Genomic DNA, 16,897 nt, shown 5'->3' on the forward strand with positions numbered 1-16,897 from the left:
GCAGCCGGCCGCGGTCACACACCATGAGCTGGGCAATCACCATTCCCATTTTTACCAGGTTTCTAGGAAAACAGGCCCCGTGGCCAAGCGGGGACTGAGGCCACGTTGTGAGAGGAGCGTGCAGCCCCCAGCCCAGCCTCTCCCGGCCTCCAAAACACACTGTACGTTGAGCATAATGGGTTTTAGGGAATTTATTTTGCCAATTTTAGAACCCACCATAAAGAAGAAATATGAGAGAATTTTATGAGGTGTACTGTATATCTTTAATACTCGTATTTTTTCTCGAAATGCTGAGAATATCAATTACATTTATGGCTTTATGAGGAGATGCTCCAACCCCTCGGATGGCAAAGTGCGTCTTAGCAGAAAATAAACAGTGGTGGGCACCACCCCCAGTGCCCGGGGGCTGTGAGACCGAGTGATGATTGAGGAATGGGCTCCAGACGAACCCATGGCTACCGTCTGGGGGAAGTGGGCGTGTGGGCATGTATGTGCACGTGTGTGTGCGCGTGGGCATGTGTGTGCATGTGTGTGCACGTGTGTGTGAGCGTGTTTGTGCATGTGTGTGTGGGGGGGTGTATGTGGGTGTGAGCATGTGTGGGCATGTGGGTGTGTGTACCTGTGTGTGCGTGTGGGTGTATGTGGGCGTGAGCGTGTGTGTGCACGTGTGTGCGTGTGGGTGTATGTGGGTGTGAGCATATGTGGGCATGTGGGTGTGTGTGCATGTGTGCGCATGTGCACCTCCACTGTGGCTTTATCAGTTCCTCACAGAGGAGCTCCGGGGGAAGGGAAGGTGAGTTTTGGAGGGACCCTTGGAAATGGAGAGCAGCCACCAGCCCCCAGCAGGGGACAGAGAGTGGCTCTTCTCCGGGAGTCGGCTCCAGGCCAGAGCCTGACCCTCAGCCATTGAACAAGGCCCTGCAGCTGCTAAGAACTCTGACCTGGGGCTCTGGTGCCACCCCATCTTCCAGATGGGTGCACTACAACCTAAGGAGCAGCGGTCTTTCTGGGTTGTGCACCCTGGACAGGTGCGGAGCCTGCACACTCTGACTCTGTGTGTTCACACACACACACGTGAACACACACGTGCAAATGCACACACATGTACACACTCGTGCACACATGTGCACACTCACACACACATGTGCACATGCATGCATAGTCATACCCACACACACACACTCAGGTACATATTTGCACACATACTCTCACACAGGTGCCCACTAGCCTTGGTGGATCTTGCTCCTTGTGGCTAAAATATCCCCGAGAACAAGCTGCCCCTGGCCCCTGCCCACTTCTGGGCCCTTCCCAGCAGGCCACGGCTGCACTCCAGGGGTGACCTGCGAGGTGGGCCCTCACTGCTGCAATGTTTCACATTATTTACAGCTCCGATGTGCACGTTTGTTTAAAATCTGCTGCAGAATTCATCCTCTCTGCCACTTACTCAGCCATTATCGGCCATCGCAAAAGTGCCGAAGAGAGAGTCATAAACAGCAGTGATTTATGAGGCAGCCAGAACACGGGGACGAATGAGAGAAAATTAAATCCTTCACCTGTGCGGTCATTTATGAACTCGGCTGCCTCGCAAGGCCAGGAGGGTACGTGTCGGCCTGAGGTGCGTGTTAAGTTCTGTCTTGTGCTGGGCCTGGCCTCATCCCACCGGCCCAGGGTCACCCTCCTCCCCTTGCTGGCCTGGGGTGGGACCAGCCTAAACCCAGCGTCAGGGTTGCCATGTCCAGGCGTGTCTCCAGTGTGTTGTGTGATCTTCGTGACGTCCCTTCTGTCTCTGGGCCTCAGTTTGCCCCCCTGAACCAAAGAGGGACTTGCACAGATGGGCTCCAGGAACTGTGCTGGTCAAAGGCAAGGCAGAGGCACCACTCCCCACCCTGCCCCTACGGCGCCCTCCCTCGCTGCCCCACACCAGGCCTGGCCTGCCAGGTGCCCCTGGTGTGTCCTCACCCAGAACCCCCTGTGCTGGTCTGCATTCCTCCCTGCTGCTGGACGTCTGGACGTGACCCCACTCTGAGCCAGGGGAGAAGAGTTGTGGCTGTCCCAGCCCCCACCCCGCCCTTCCCTGTACAGGGGACCCTCTTTCATCCCCCACCGTCCTCCCCACCCTGTCCCAAGGAAGCTCAGGCTGCCCCCTCTGCTGTAGAATGGCTGCCTGTTCTGGGCAGGACACACTGACCTCACAGAGCCTCTTAGGGAGAGGCTAGAGCAGAGGCTTGGAGCTCTAGTTTCTTCCAGCCTGGGCTGGAGCACCCGAGAGGAGCGGTAAGCCAACAGGAAGGCTCGGCATGGCAGGCCCGCTCTGGAGGGCACTGGATCCGATCGGGACGGCAGGCCCAGGGGAGCCCTGATGAGCTGGCCGGCACAGCCCATCGGATGAGAAAGGCAGAGGCCTGCTGGGTCCCAAGGCCTGTGCATGCTTTAGAGAGACAGTACGGCCAGAGGAGGAGCCCAAGGAATGGTCCCCGTGTGACAGAGGATGGAGAGGAGAGGCTCTGGACCCTAGGGAAGGTGGGAGGAGTGGAGAGGAGAGCCGTCGGACCCTAGGGTGGGAGAGGAGGCGGGAGGAGTGGAGAGGTGTCAGACCCTAGGGTGGGTGGGAAGGCGGGTCTCCCGGAACAGGCCCTGCAAGTGCCCTCACTCCCCACCTCCCCAGCCACACCGGGAAGCCAGATGTCCCATACCCGAGTGACTGCCCCAGCCCCCAGAAGCCCTGCCTCTGCCTGCTGGTCCCTGCCTCACCCGCACTCCCCTCTCCGTAGGCCCACATTTGGCTGTCAGATCCCAGAGGGCCGAGCCCAGGAAAGTGGCTCCTTCATCTTAGGAGAAACCAGGAGCTTCCTTGGACCAGAAACCAGCAGGTGGCCGCCTGTGTGTTCCCTCCCGTGTGATTTTCACTTCTTTACAACACACACACACACACATACACATATACACACACATACACACACACACACACACATACACATACACACACACATACACACACATACACACACATATACACACATACACACACATATATACACACACACACACACACACACACACACCAGGAAATGCAATTGCCTGTAGAGATTCTATGAGCTTAGAAATGAGAAGGGCAGGTTCTGAGGGAAAAAAAAAAGAATTTGATTTTCTCTCTCTCTTTTTTTTTTGAGACGGAGTCTCACTCTCACCAGGCTAGAGTTTGTTTCCAAATCCCTATTCACCCATCCTGCCCTTTCATTCAAATCTCCTTCAATTCCTCTGGGGGGAATCCTATTTCTTTTTTTTTTTTTTCTTTTTTTCAAGACAAAGTCTCACTCTGTCGCCCAGGCTGGAGTGTAGTGGCGCGATCTTGGCTCACTGCAACCTCCGCCTCCCAGCTTCAAGCTCTGTTACCCAGGCTGGAGTGCAGTGGCACGATCTCCGCTCACTGCAAGCTCTGCCTCCCGGGTTTGAATTTGATTTTTAGATTAAAGCCTGTTACGGACTGCACCTGACCCTCAAAAAGGCACTGGCTTTGCCGTGGGCTCAGTGGCACCATCATCCCCAGCTGCCGCCCACAGAGGTGCTGTGGAATCATGTCTTTGGGCATGTGCCACAGAGGCCATAGGCCGCTGGGAGGGTTGGCCCAACCCCAGGCCCTGCTGGGAGCCTCCCTCCAGGAAGCCCCCACGCCCCCGGGCTGCACTGCCCTGGCGGGTTCAGTTCCCTGGGCTTGTTGCCCTGGCTTGCCCAGCCTCCCCCAAGCCAGGGGCTCTGGAGCCCTTTCCCTCAAGCACCCAGGTCGGCTCACGCCAGCACCAGCGTCCTTACACAAGGCTGGGAGGCCCAGAACCCCATCCCAGGGACAGGAGCAGGTGACAGGGAAGGGCAGAAAGGGGGTGACGCACAGATACCTCCAGCCACCCTTCTTGCCTGGGATACCAGACTCCTGCATCAGCACCGCTGCCTGGGCCCAGCGCTCCAAGATCCCCCTGTCCGGAGCTCATCCCCAAGCCTGGCACCCAGTACTGCCTGTGAGCAAGCTCTAGCCACTTCCTGCTCTGCAACTCCCATGCCTTACCTGGCCCTTGTTCTTGGGGGCGGAGAAGGCGGACAGTAGGCTCTGCCTCGGGGGCTCACTCGTCCTCCCAGCAACCCAGGCCGGCCAGACCCACAAGATGCCAATCCTGGGGCAGGGGCAGCCAAGACAGAGAGGCCGTGAGAAGATCCAGAGGAAGGAACGCTCCAACCAAGACCAATATTTTAAAATGGAGATAGAGAGGCAAGGCCCAAAGGCAAGCCCCAGGGAGAGCGGTGGGCTGGGGAACAGATTTGCTAAATTTGTATGATAGCTTCACACTTCCCTGAAGGCTCAGGCCGGGCAGGCCCTCTCGAAGGTTCCTGCTAGTCCCAACCTCAGTTATTCACACCAGGGCAAGGTGAGGGCCTCACGTACTAAAGTCAGGGGCAGGGACCAAGCTCTGATGCCACCCTCACCACCAGCCCTTGGGTGAGGCCTGTCCCCGCCCTGGGCCTCAGTTTCCCCAGCTGGACAAAGAACCTATGTCTGAGGTCACTTGTAGCTCTAGCTCTAAGGCCCTGGGGATCACTGGCCCAAGACCCCCTGCTGAGGGTCACCCGCTGCAATGCTGCAGACCCCAACTCAGAGCCCCTCGAGGAGCCGCCACTCCCATCTCATTCTCTATTTCTTCCCGGCGTAATTGAAAAATCAATATGTTGCAGCATTTCTGTGCAAACCACAAATACAATTATTTCCAATCACAAAGGGAATGATCCTACAGCGACTGCAGCTGCTCCACCATGCGTCCCCAGCTGAGCCAGGGGCCGGGGTCAGGTGAGCCCCGCCATGCCTATGCACAGACACCAGCTCTGGAGCTGCCACGCAGGGCGCCCCTCATGCCAGGGACACCCCAGCACGGTTTCACTCAAGTCTTCCCTTCCGTGACTTCCAACTGTACAGTGCCCGGCCTCATAAGTCACGGAGCTTAATGAACGACATGAAAATTAATTAATTGTAAGCATAGTTACACACGGCCACACCATACCTGTCATCAAATAGATCTTGCGTTGGAACTGATTACATTTTTATCAACTCAGCCTCGGGAGCCGCTGTGCAGACCTGGGCAGTGGACCGTCCTCTACAATGAGAGTCATTTGGCTTTTATGGGTTTGTTCAATTTTGCCCAAGGGACAGATGGGACAACAAAAGGAGAGAGCGCCCCTGTCCTTCAGGTGGGGAATGAGCCGAGACCCGTCCTCCAGGACCGGCGGTGGACGTGGCCAGCCCAGCCTGCCCCAGCCCTGCCCAGCCACCCCACCTGCCCCAGCCTTGCCCGGCACAGCAGGAGGCTCTGCCACCCCTGCAGTGGAACCAAGGCCCTCGGGACAGGCTTACCTGCAGGTGGGACCCATCTGAGCCACGCTGTCCTCAACCTGGAATGAGCCCAGCCCCCATGTCACCCCAGCTGCAACCTGCCCCCGGCATGCAGCTGGCCCCCTCCCAGGGGGCTGGGGTGTGCCTCCCCTGCCAGTTGATACTCCCCCTCACCGTCTCCACGAGGGGGCCATGCAGCTAAGCGGGGACCTCTGCCAACCTCACCCTAGCACTAGACTCCCGGAGCTGGTCCCTGTCCCCAGAGGAGACAGTGATGGGGGTGCAGGAAGCAGGAGCCCAGAGTCCCAGCCCAGGGCAGAGAGAGGGGGAAGGCAGGGTTCAGAACCAGGGGCTCCCCGAAGCCTTAGAGAGCCCTGTGTTCTCATCTGCTCCCCAGGTCAGCTCCTCCGCTGCCCCAGGGTAGGGGGCCCTGACACCCGGGATGCCATTGCCTTCCAAAGTACACTGGCTGGGGTGGGTGCACCTTTCCCAAAGACCCCTTTCTGCCTCCTCTCTCTGCTCCCCAAGGCAGAGCAGCAGGGGATGGGGAGAGCATCCCAGCAGGACGGAGAGCATCACTGACTCAACCCCTCTTGCCCGGGCTGCCCTGAGCCTGCCTTCTTTGAGCAGCATGTGAGCTCCCCACCTCAGACCTCACACCCTCCCGCCTGGCCTTGGTCCACAGCAGTGTGGGCTGCTCACCACCATAGCCACCTGGCATCGCCACCACCCTGCTTGGGACCAACACCTCTCCCCTCACCCCACTGGGGAGGAAGGACCTTTTCCCCACCAGGTCCCCCAGGGCCTGGGTGCAGATCTGGTCAGCCCAACCAGCACCTGCCAAGGCCCTCGAGTTACTTCTTGTTACTCCGCTGATTTCCTCCCATTGCAAAGACTAAGCCCACGCCATGGTCCGGGTCATGCGTGTCTTTTCCTCGAGACCAGCACTGCCCACAGTAATAAAAGCATTCTGTATCTGCACTGTCCGGTGTGGCAGCCACTAGCCACTGTGGCTACCGAGCACTCGAAATGTGGTTACTGTAACCACAGACCTGGGTTTTTAAAATTGTACGCAATAGCTTTATTGAAGTGTCACTAACATAGAATAAGCTATCCGTAATTAAAGTATACAGTTGGATAGGCTGTAACACATATATACACAAGCAAAACCATCGCAAAAGTAAAGAACGTTCCCATCACACCAAAAACCTTCTTCATGCCCGTTGGAGATCCTGCCCTCCATCTTCTCTGCCCACTTCTCCAGTCCCCAAGAAACCATTGATCTATTTTCTGTCATTATAGATTAGTTTGCATTTTCAAGAATTACATACATATTCTTTATACAATTGTGAATTACATTTCCTTTTTGTCTGTCCCCCTTACTCAGTATATTACCTGCCATTTATCCATGTCATCGTGTACATCAATAATTCATCACTTTCTATCACCAGGTAGCCGCCATTGTGTGGACACACCACCTTTTATTTATCCACTCAACTGTTGATGGATGTTTGGGTTGTGCCTACTTTTAGGGTGTTACAAATAAAGCTGCTGTGAATATTCACGTACAACTCTGTGTGGACTGTTTTCATTTCTCTTGAAGTGGGATGACTGGATCATATGGTAGGTATATGTTTAATGATTTTAGAAACTGACAAATTGCTTTCTAAAGCAGTTGTACCATTTTACATACCCTGCCTCCCCCAACAGTGCACAAGAGTTCCAGTTGTTTCGTGTCATCTCCAATACTTGGTATGTCAGTCTTTTCAATGCTAGCCATTCTACTAGGCGTGTGGGTCAAACACTATGGGTTTAATTTCCACTGAAATGACTAAGTATATTGAGCAGTTTCCCAAGCTTATTTGCGCTCCGCATTTTATTATTTGTTAAGTGGTATTTTCTTCCTCGTATTTGGTAGAATTCATCAGTAAAGCCACCTGACCATGGAGTTTTCTTTGTAGAAAGGTTTTTAACTACAAACCCAGTTTCTTTCATAGGTATAGGGCTGTGTGGTTACCCACTTCATCCTGCGCATCCTTGGTAATTTGTGTCTTTCAGGGAATTTGTCCATTAGTAGTTGAATTTACTGACATAGAGCTGTTGGTCATATCCCCTTATCATCCCTTAATATCAGTAGAATCAGTTCCGATGTCACCTCCTTCCTCCATTCCTGATACTGGTCATTTGTGTCTTCTCTCTCTGTTTACTGACCAGCCTAGCTAAAGGTCTGTTCGTTTTTTCCATCATCTCGAAGAACCAGCTTTTGGTTTCATTTTCTCTACTGTCTTTCTGTTTACGATTTCACTGATTTTTCACTCTGATCTTCACTACTTCCTTTTTTTCTTACTTTGGGTTTCATTTGCTCCTTTCTAGTTTCTTAAGGTCATTGATTTAAGATATTTCTTCTTTTCTAACATAGGCATTTAATGCTATAAATTTCCCCTAAACAGTGGGATTTAACTAAATCCCACAAGTTTTATAGGCTGTGTTTTCCTTTTTATTTAGTTCAAAATACTTTCTAATTTCCATTTTAATTCCTCCTTTGACCTGTAGGTTACCAAGAAATATGTTAGTTCATTTCCATATTTGGGGGGATTTTCCAGAAATATTTCCATTTTTCAATTCTGATCTAATCCTGTTGTGATTAGATAAAACTTTTTATGACTTGGATTCTTTCATATTTTTTGGACTTGTTTTATGGCCCAGAATATCGTCTGTCTTAGTAAATGTGTTCCATGCGCACTTGAAAAGAATGGGTATTCTGTTGTTGGGTGGAGTATTTTATAAATGTCAGTTGAATCTGCTCTTCAAGTCTTACATGCCATTATCGATTTTCTGTCAATTTGTCCTAATAGTTATTGAAAGAAGGGTATTAAAATTTCTGGCTGTAATTGTATGTGTCTAATTCTCCTTGTAGTTCTATTAGTGTTTGTTTCATTTATTTTGAAGCTCTGTCATTAGGTGCGTAAATCTTTAGAATTTTTATATTCTGATGAATTGACTTCTGTATCATTTCGAAGTGATTTTCTTTATTTCTGGTAATATTCTGTACATCTACTTTGTTGATGTTAATATAGCCACTCGAGGGTTCTTCTAATCAATGTTAGTGTGGTATATCTTTTCCCATTCCTTTTCCTGCAGTTTATTTGTATCTTTACCTTTAGTGAACCTGAGACTTTGGACTGTGAAACTCACCAGTGCGTCTCAGATACCCCTCCTTAGATGGGTCAGGATGGCTGGAGGGGGCTGGAGTTGGGTGTTTACCTTCTGTCAGCTCAATTAAACATGGATAAAACTCCAGGAGGCTAGGCTCTCGCTAGTTTCTCTGGAAGGCAGACCCTTATTAAGAACAGATAGTCTGGTATATTTCAAAATGGCTCCTTTTCCCCTTCTCTCTGCTGGAAGCACAAAGGGATTTTTCTTCCGTATTCACTGTGTGAACCTGGAGGAAAGACCTAGGAGGAAAAATGCACAAAAGCTGGGAGAAGGGGGACTATGACTGGGTCTCTCTGGAGTTTTTAACTCCCAGCCTTGTCCACACTGAGCCTCTGCCAATTTGTTGCTTACAATTTAGATTTTCTTGTCCCAGCACTGGTTCCTGCAGAGGTTTCTGCTCCAGGAAGTTGTAATTCTCTGTATTTGTCTGTCTGTCCATCCAATTTGAGGGACAGCAGTTTGCCCTGTGACCTCACTTCTCTTAAGGATCTAAGAAGAGTTGCTTTTGTGGTTTGTTCAGCTTTATACTTGTAATTAGAATGGAGTGATGACTTCCAAGCTGTTTACATGCCACATGCTAGGCCAGAAACCAAGAGTTCTGTATCTTCATATTTAATATGTGTTTCTTTTAGGCAGTATATAGTTGGGTCTTGCTTTTTAATTCTGTTTGTCACTCTGTCTCTTAATTGGAATATTTGGACTATTTACATTTAATGTATTATTGGTAGTCTTAAGTCTGTTATTTTGCTCTTTATTTTCTATTTGTCCCATTTGTTTTTCCCTTTTTCATCTTTTTCTGTCTTCTTTAGGATTAGTGAAATAGTTCTTATCATTCTATTTCATGTGTTTTGTTGTTTTATTAGCTATTTCTCTTTGTTTTGTAATTTATTGATTGGTTTATGGTTCATAGTATATATTTTTAACTTACTGCAGGCTGCCTTCAGGTGCTATTATAGTACTTCACATGCAAGATAAGAACATTTTAATAGCATATTTTCTTTCCTTTTAAAACTTTGTGCTATTGTTGTCATGCATTTTAACTTTATATATACCATAAACCTCATTCTACATTATTGTTCTTGTTTAAACAATTATCATTTAAATAAATTTAAATAATAAAAATGAATCTTATATATTTACCTGAAAAGTATCAGTCCCAGGACTTTTCATTCCTTCCTGTAGATCCATAATTCCAACTGGTATCATTTTCCTTCTGCCTGAAGGAGTTTCTTTAAAATTTCTTGCAATGCAGGTCCTCCGGTGAGAAATTCTTTCAGCTTTTGTATACTTGTAAAAGTCTTTATTGTGCCTTTGCTTTTGAAAGATATTTTTAATGGTCACAGAATTCTAGGCTGAAAGATATTTTTTCCTTCAGAACTTTAAAGATATTAATCCACCTTCTTCTGGCTTACATTGTGTCCCACAATAAATCTGCTGTTATTCTCACTTTTGTTGCACTATACAAATCTTGCTTTTTATTTTCTGGCTGCAAGCAAGAAATTTTATCACTACTTTTGAGCAATTTGATTATAATGTTCCTTGGTATAGTTTTTTCCATGTTGCTTGTACCTGATCTTTATTGAGCTTCTTGAATCTATGGTTTTATGGTTTTCATATGTGGAAAATATTTGGCCATTATTTCAAGTTTTTTTTTTTTTCTGTTCCCATCTCTCTCTTCTCCTTCACGTAATTCAATTAAACAGATTAGATGACTTGATATTTTCCCAAAGTTCAATGATATTCTGTTAACTTTTAATATAATATTGTCTTTCTGTGTCTCATTTTGGATTATTTCTATTGCTATGTCTTCAAGTGTGATCATCTTTTCTTCTTCAACATCTAATCTGACAATACTTCCATCCATCCAGTGTATTTTTTATCTTATACATTGCAGTTTTTATCTGTAGACGTACGATGTGGTCTTTGTTATATCTTCCATGTCTCTACTTAACTTTTTCATCATATGGCACACAGTCATCCTAACTATTTTCATGCTCTTACCTGCTCATTCTAACATCTGTGTCAGTCCTGGGCTGTCTTTGCTGATTTATCTCCTTAGTATGGGTTGCATTTTCTCACTTCTTTGCTTGCTTGTTAATTTGTATTGGACTCCAGACATTGTGAATTTTATATTGTTAGGTGTTGGATTCTTGAGCTTTTCCTGAGATTCAGTTAAGTCATTTGGAAACAGTTTGATCCTTCAGGGTCTTGCTTTTAAGATAGTTTAGGAAGAATTGGAGCAGTGCTCAGCCTAGGACAAATTATATCCCACTACTGAAGCAAGGCATTCTACCAATGCCCCAGAACTTATGAAGTTTTCCAGCCTCACTGTTAGGAACAGGCACTATTCCTGGCCCTGTGTGAACACCAGGCCTTGTTAGTTCTGAACCTTTTCCATGGCTCTTTCCCAACTCAGGTAGTTTCCTCATACTTGGAGGATGCTCAGTCCTCAGTTGAATCCTGAAAAGGACGCCCTATGGATCTCAGAGTTCTCTCTGCGTTCAGCTCTCTCTTCTGCAGCACCTCCATCCTGTCAATTCTCACCACCTTGGTCTCCTCCTAAACTCAGGGAGTCCACCTGGCTCTGCCTGGATTCCTGCTTCCTGCCCCATGGCATGGACATTCTCTCAGCAGTAAGATAAGACAGTTGTGGAGTTCATCTGATTTATTTCTAGCCTCTCACTGTACTCCATTGCCTACAGTGCCTTGAGAACTTATTTTTCATGTATTTTTGTCCATTTTTTGCTTATTGCAGGTGGGAGGATAAATCCAATTCACATTACTCCATTGTGGCTGGAAGCAGAAGCCCCAATTTTATTTAACTGTATTTAACTTTAATTTCAGTAACTAAGTGGCTAGTGCTGCCAAACTGAGCAGCACAGCTCAAGACTGTGGGCTCTGTGGGGACAGGAGCCATGTTGACCTGGCTCCTTCCAGGTGCCCCAGCCACTGGCACAGCCTGGATGCTCAAGAATGTTTGTTTAGTGAATGTGCACAGGAAAAGTGTAATGAGCATAAGCCCTGGGCCTGGGGGAGGATAAGAGAGCTGCAGGACGGTTGTCCCCAAAGTCCTCCCTTCCCAAGCATTACAGCCAGGGTCCTTGATGCCGTGCTCCCTCCTGTTAGGGGAGTTCTCCAAAACTTGGGGCTGCCCATAGTCCCTTGTAGCCAGGGAGGCTCTGCTACCCCTTGGCACCCCCACCTCCCATCACTGTTCCTCCCAAGAGGTATCTCATGTCTTAATGCTCCCCAGCCTCCCAGAGCCCAGACTCCAGAATCCCTCACCATGCTTGGATCCAGGGCCCCTGCATTTTAAACCCAGACCAGTGAGACCCAGCCAAGCAGTGTTTCTACCCTTTATGATTTAGGAAGAAAGACCTCAGTAAGGCTAGAGGTCCCAATTTAAAAATGAAAAAAGAACTTGAATGGACATTTCTCCAAAGAAGATATACAAATGGCCAATAAGCACATGAAAAGATGCTCAGCATCACTGGTCATTAGGGAAATGCAAATCAAAACACTCCATACCCACTAGGATGGCTACAGCTATAAAGAAAAGAAAAGAAGTGGGAGTAAGGATGTGGAGAAATTGCAACTCTTGTGCATTGCTGGCAGGGATATAAAATGGTGCGGTCACTGTGGAAAACAGTTGGGCAGTTCTTCAAAAGGTTGAATATGCCGTATGACCCAGCAATTCTACTCCTAGTCATACACCCAAAAGACTAGAAAGCACGGTCTTGAAGAGATACTTGTGCACCCATGCATATAGCATCATTCGTCACAATAGCCAGAAAGTAGAAGCAACCCATGTGTTCATCAACAGGTGAAGGATAAACACAGTGTGGTCCACTCATGGTGTGGAATACTATTCAGCCCTGAAAAGGAAGGAAATTCTGACATGTGCTGCAACAGAGCTGAGTCTTGAAGACATTATGCTGAGTTAAACAAGTTGGATATAAAAGGACAAATACTGTATGATTCCACTCACGTGAGGTGTCTAGAATAGGCAAAGTCATAAAGACAGAAAGTAGAATAAAGGTGACAGGAGCTAAGGGAAGAAAGAAGAGAGAGTTGTTATTTAATGAGGATAGAGTTGTCAGGGGAGAGAGTTGTTATCAGATGGGGACAGAATTGTCTGGGTGGTTGGGGAGAGTTGTTATTTAATGGGGACGGAGTTGGGGGAGAGGGTTGTTATTTAATGGGGAGAAAGTCATTGGGGGAGACAGTTGTTATTTAATGGGGACAGAGTTGTTGGGGGCGAGGGTTGTTATTTAATGGGGACAGAGTTGTTGGGGGAGAGAGTTGTTATTTAATGACAATAGAGTTGTTAGGGGACAGAGATGTTATTTAATGAGTATAGAGTTGTTGGGGGAGAGGGTTGTTATTTAATGGGGACAGAGTTGTTGGGGGAGAGAGTTATTTAATGGAGAAGGAGTTGTTGGGGGAGAGGATTATTTAATGCAAGTAGAGGTGTTGGGGGAGAGAGTCGTTATTTAATGAGAATAGAATTGTTGGGGGAGAGAGTTGTTATTTAATGGGGAAAGAGTTGTTAGGGGAGAGGGTTGTTATTTAATGGGGTAGAGTTGTTAGGGGAGAGGGTTGTTATTTAATGGGGTAGAGTTGTTGGGGGAGAGAGTTGTTATTTAATGGGGATAGAGTTGTTAGGGGAGAGCGCTGTTATTTAATGGGGAAAGAGTTGTTGGGGGAGAGGGTTGTTATTTAATGGGGTAGAGGTGTTGGGGGAGAGGGTTGTTATTTAATGAGGACAGAGTTGTTGGGCGAAGGTGAGAAGCTTTGGGTATAGATAGAGGTGATGGTTGCACAACACTGAGAATGTATTCAGGGCCGACTTATAAATGGTTACAGTGATAAAGATTATGTCTATTTTAATACAATAGGATAAAAAGGCTAGAGGTGTTCAGCCTACAGGCTGGGCATTCTCCAGCCATGTGTCACTTCTGGGCCACCCAATCAGGGAGCTGTCAGGGTGAAGTCAATATTCCCAGCCTCCAAAATTGGACAGGAGGGAAGGGGGACTGCTCATACCTTTTACGAATGTCCCCCAGCCCTGGCTAAGGACACTTGTCTTCCCAACAGCATAAATTTCACAGATCAAGTGGAAACAGCAGCTGTCCAAGGCTAATAGTGTCCTGAGCATCCATATTTTAGGGGCATAAACAGAGGCGTGTTCTCAGCTGGGCAGGAACTGAGGGTGCGTACAGCCTCGAGTCAGTGTTCGGGATCGGGGAAGACAGGAGGGGCCCAGCACCCTTTCCTCCACAGTTAGCTTCGGCTGGATTTGTGGCTTTTTATGAAACAAAGACGCTCCCTCTGCTCAGCCTCACTCCTGTCATTCCCACCTCTTCCTGTCTCCCAGCCTCTAGCTCTGCCTCAGTTTCCCACCTGCACCACTGAGGGTAACTTTTGCCCCCGGGGCTCCTCAGTTCTGACCCTCTCAGCCCTTCTCCCACCCACCCTCAGCAGCGGTGAACACAGCTTCCTTCTTCCTTAGGTCAGGCCAAATTTGCCCAAACTTAGGACTGGCTTGCAGCCCCCCTGGCCACAGCTGACATCCCTGCTGAAGGAACCAACACATACACACACACAGATACAGACACACACTCACACGTACACATACTGACACATGTGGGCAGATACACAGACATGGATGCACACATTCATGTGTGTGCCCACACACACAGTTACAGAGATACACACATGCAAACACGCATGCAGACATACACAGACATATACGCAGTATACACAGACACACACGTACTCACATGGAGATACAGAAACACACACACAAAGATACACACACGTGCACACATCCGCATGCGTGCACACACAGCAGCAAACCTGGGCATCCAAGTGCCTCTTGCAGCCAGACACAGCATCTGTGCCCACGGTGTCCTTTGGAGGGGCTGCTCCAGAATCCCCCAGGGCTCCAGCCCCTCATAAGCCCTCCACGAGATGCACCAGCACATCAGGGCCTGCCTCCTGCTCACTAACACGGGCGAGAAGGGCGCTCGGTCAGCCCCAGGGGGCTGCCTGAATTAAGTATGAAATTGGCTGCCTGGGAGCCTCCTCTGGGCTCGATGACCCCCAACTGTGCTGAGGACCCTCTCCCCAGAGCTCCCTCACTCTGCTCCCGGGGCCGCCTGCCTGCTCCGGCCCAGTGGGGCGGTGGATGGGGTGGGTTTCCATGCCCTTCCACGAGCAGCTCTGCACAGATGGACCCACGCGCATCACGGCAGTCCTTTCCATCCACCCCCTGCTCCCCTCCCTTCTCGCCCCCTCCTCCTGGACTCCCTCTCACCCCAGGCAGTCAGTTAACCCCTGCCAGTAGCCATTCCATAGCCTCCTTCACTACATCTTGGTTTTTTAAATATTGAATTCATTGCCAGCATTTCTAAACGGATCTCAGATTGAAGCCCAGGTTTCTGGCTTCTCGTGGTGTACTGGAAGTCCCAGCCCGGCTCCTAGAGATCAGCCATCAGCTGGCACCCAGGGAAGCTCACGGCGTGGCCCCCAGCCCTCCACTCCCTCGGCTCCAGCCTGATTTCTAAGGCAGCTGACTTCACCATGGGCCCCCAGGACCAGGGCAGAGGAGGCACAGCAGCCTGGCTCCATCTCCATCAGAACTCGGCCGGCCAGCGGGGCTTTCTCCCCACCAGGGCTGGAGAACGTGGGAGCTTTGGGATGCCAGCCCCAGGACCCCAGCTGCAACCAGGGGCAGCCATGCCCACTGTCCAAGGAGGCACCAGGCCGAGGGGTGGCTGGGCCCAGTGAGAGGGGTGATGCCAGCGGGTGTGCCCACAACAGAGGGCCTGGCCTGGCTGTAGCTCCCGACCTGAGTCAGGGGAGAGCCTGCCCAGACAGTTGGAGCTGCGGGGCCACTGGACGGAGGGGATTTCAGGGCACACAGTGACCCCGGGGGAGCCTGTGGGTTAGGAAAGGAAATCGCCCGCCGTGGGTGCTGCAGGCCACACCTGTTTGCCAGAGGCAGGTTGACCCCTCCTGGTGATGTAATGGTGCCTGTCTGTAGAACGGAAGCACCGAGGCTGGCAGACATTGTACAGTGTCTATTTCTCCAGGTTCCCTGGCTGGTAGATGGTACAGCTGAGCTTTAGAGCCCTTCTCTGCAACATGAGGACGAGGAGACGGTCAGGTCCCCCCAGAAGTCAGCGGGCGGGAGGAGGAGGCCTCGGTGGTAGGAATCTGCTCCATCCTTCAAGACCCCATCTGAACCCCTCCGAGCTCCGTTTCTCCCCTGCTGCGGAATGGCGGGTGGGACCGGTGGTATCTCGTCAAGACACCGCACTCTGGCCTCTCCTGACTGCCCGGCTCTGTGGCCACAGTGCACTTGCTGCTGGCCTCAGGCACGCCCAGGAGGTGGGAGCAGCAGCCTCTGTGAGGGCAGGGAGTGAGTGCCACCAGCCTTGGGGGCTGAGAGTGCCCAAGAGGGACAGTGGGCCCAGGGTGTGTTCTAAAGAGCATTTCGTGCCCTGGGCACTTTTCCAAGAGCTGGAATTCTGAGGTCCCAGAACGCTCATGCCCCATCACCCTTAGGTTGCCAAACAGAGCCAGGATAGGTGGTGGGGGCGTTGCTGGGGCCCAGGTGTGGAGCCCAGGCACAGCCACACCAGCCCCTCTGGCTCCCCAGGAGGCAGCACACGATGGGGCAGTGAGACCCCTGAGACAGAGGCTGCTGCGTATAGAGGGCAGCACCACACAGAGACCACCCGCCAGCGGGCTTGGTAATGGGGCCAGGCTTGACGGTGTCTACGGGGGCAGGCGGGGTGGCTCTTAATTAGAAAAGGAGGCGAGAAAAGAAGAAAAGAGTGGAGGCTGAGGGAGCCAGAGCAGCTGCGAACGCCATGGACAAAGGGTGGGTGGCAGGCGGGAGCCTGCATACCCTGCATGGGGGGCCTCAGTGGGCGTGGGAGACGCTGCCCACCCCCACCCTCGCCACACACCTATCTATAGGCCCCAGTCCAACAGGCCCCAGGGCAGCTGTTTGGGGGAAGCAAGACAAAGTCTGAGGAGGGGGCTCCTCAGCCACAGGCCCCCCCAACAGAGTCAGCTCACCCTCCCAGAGTCCTCAGTGAGCACTGTGGATGAATGGATGATGCATGGAGGAATGAACGAACGAGCGGGTGAGTGGGCGTGTGAGCTCCCGACCACGCAATGAATGAATGAGTGGGCGTGTGAGCTCCCGACCACGCAATGAACGAATGAGCGGGTGCGTGGGTGTGTGAGCTCCTGACCACGCAATGAACGAATGAGCGGGTGCGTGGGTGTGTA

Source organism: Piliocolobus tephrosceles, chromosome 6 (genome assembly GCF_002776525.5).
Source record: "Piliocolobus tephrosceles isolate RC106 chromosome 6, ASM277652v3, whole genome shotgun sequence".
Classification (NCBI taxonomy): Eukaryota; Metazoa; Chordata; class Mammalia; order Primates; family Cercopithecidae; genus Piliocolobus; species Piliocolobus tephrosceles.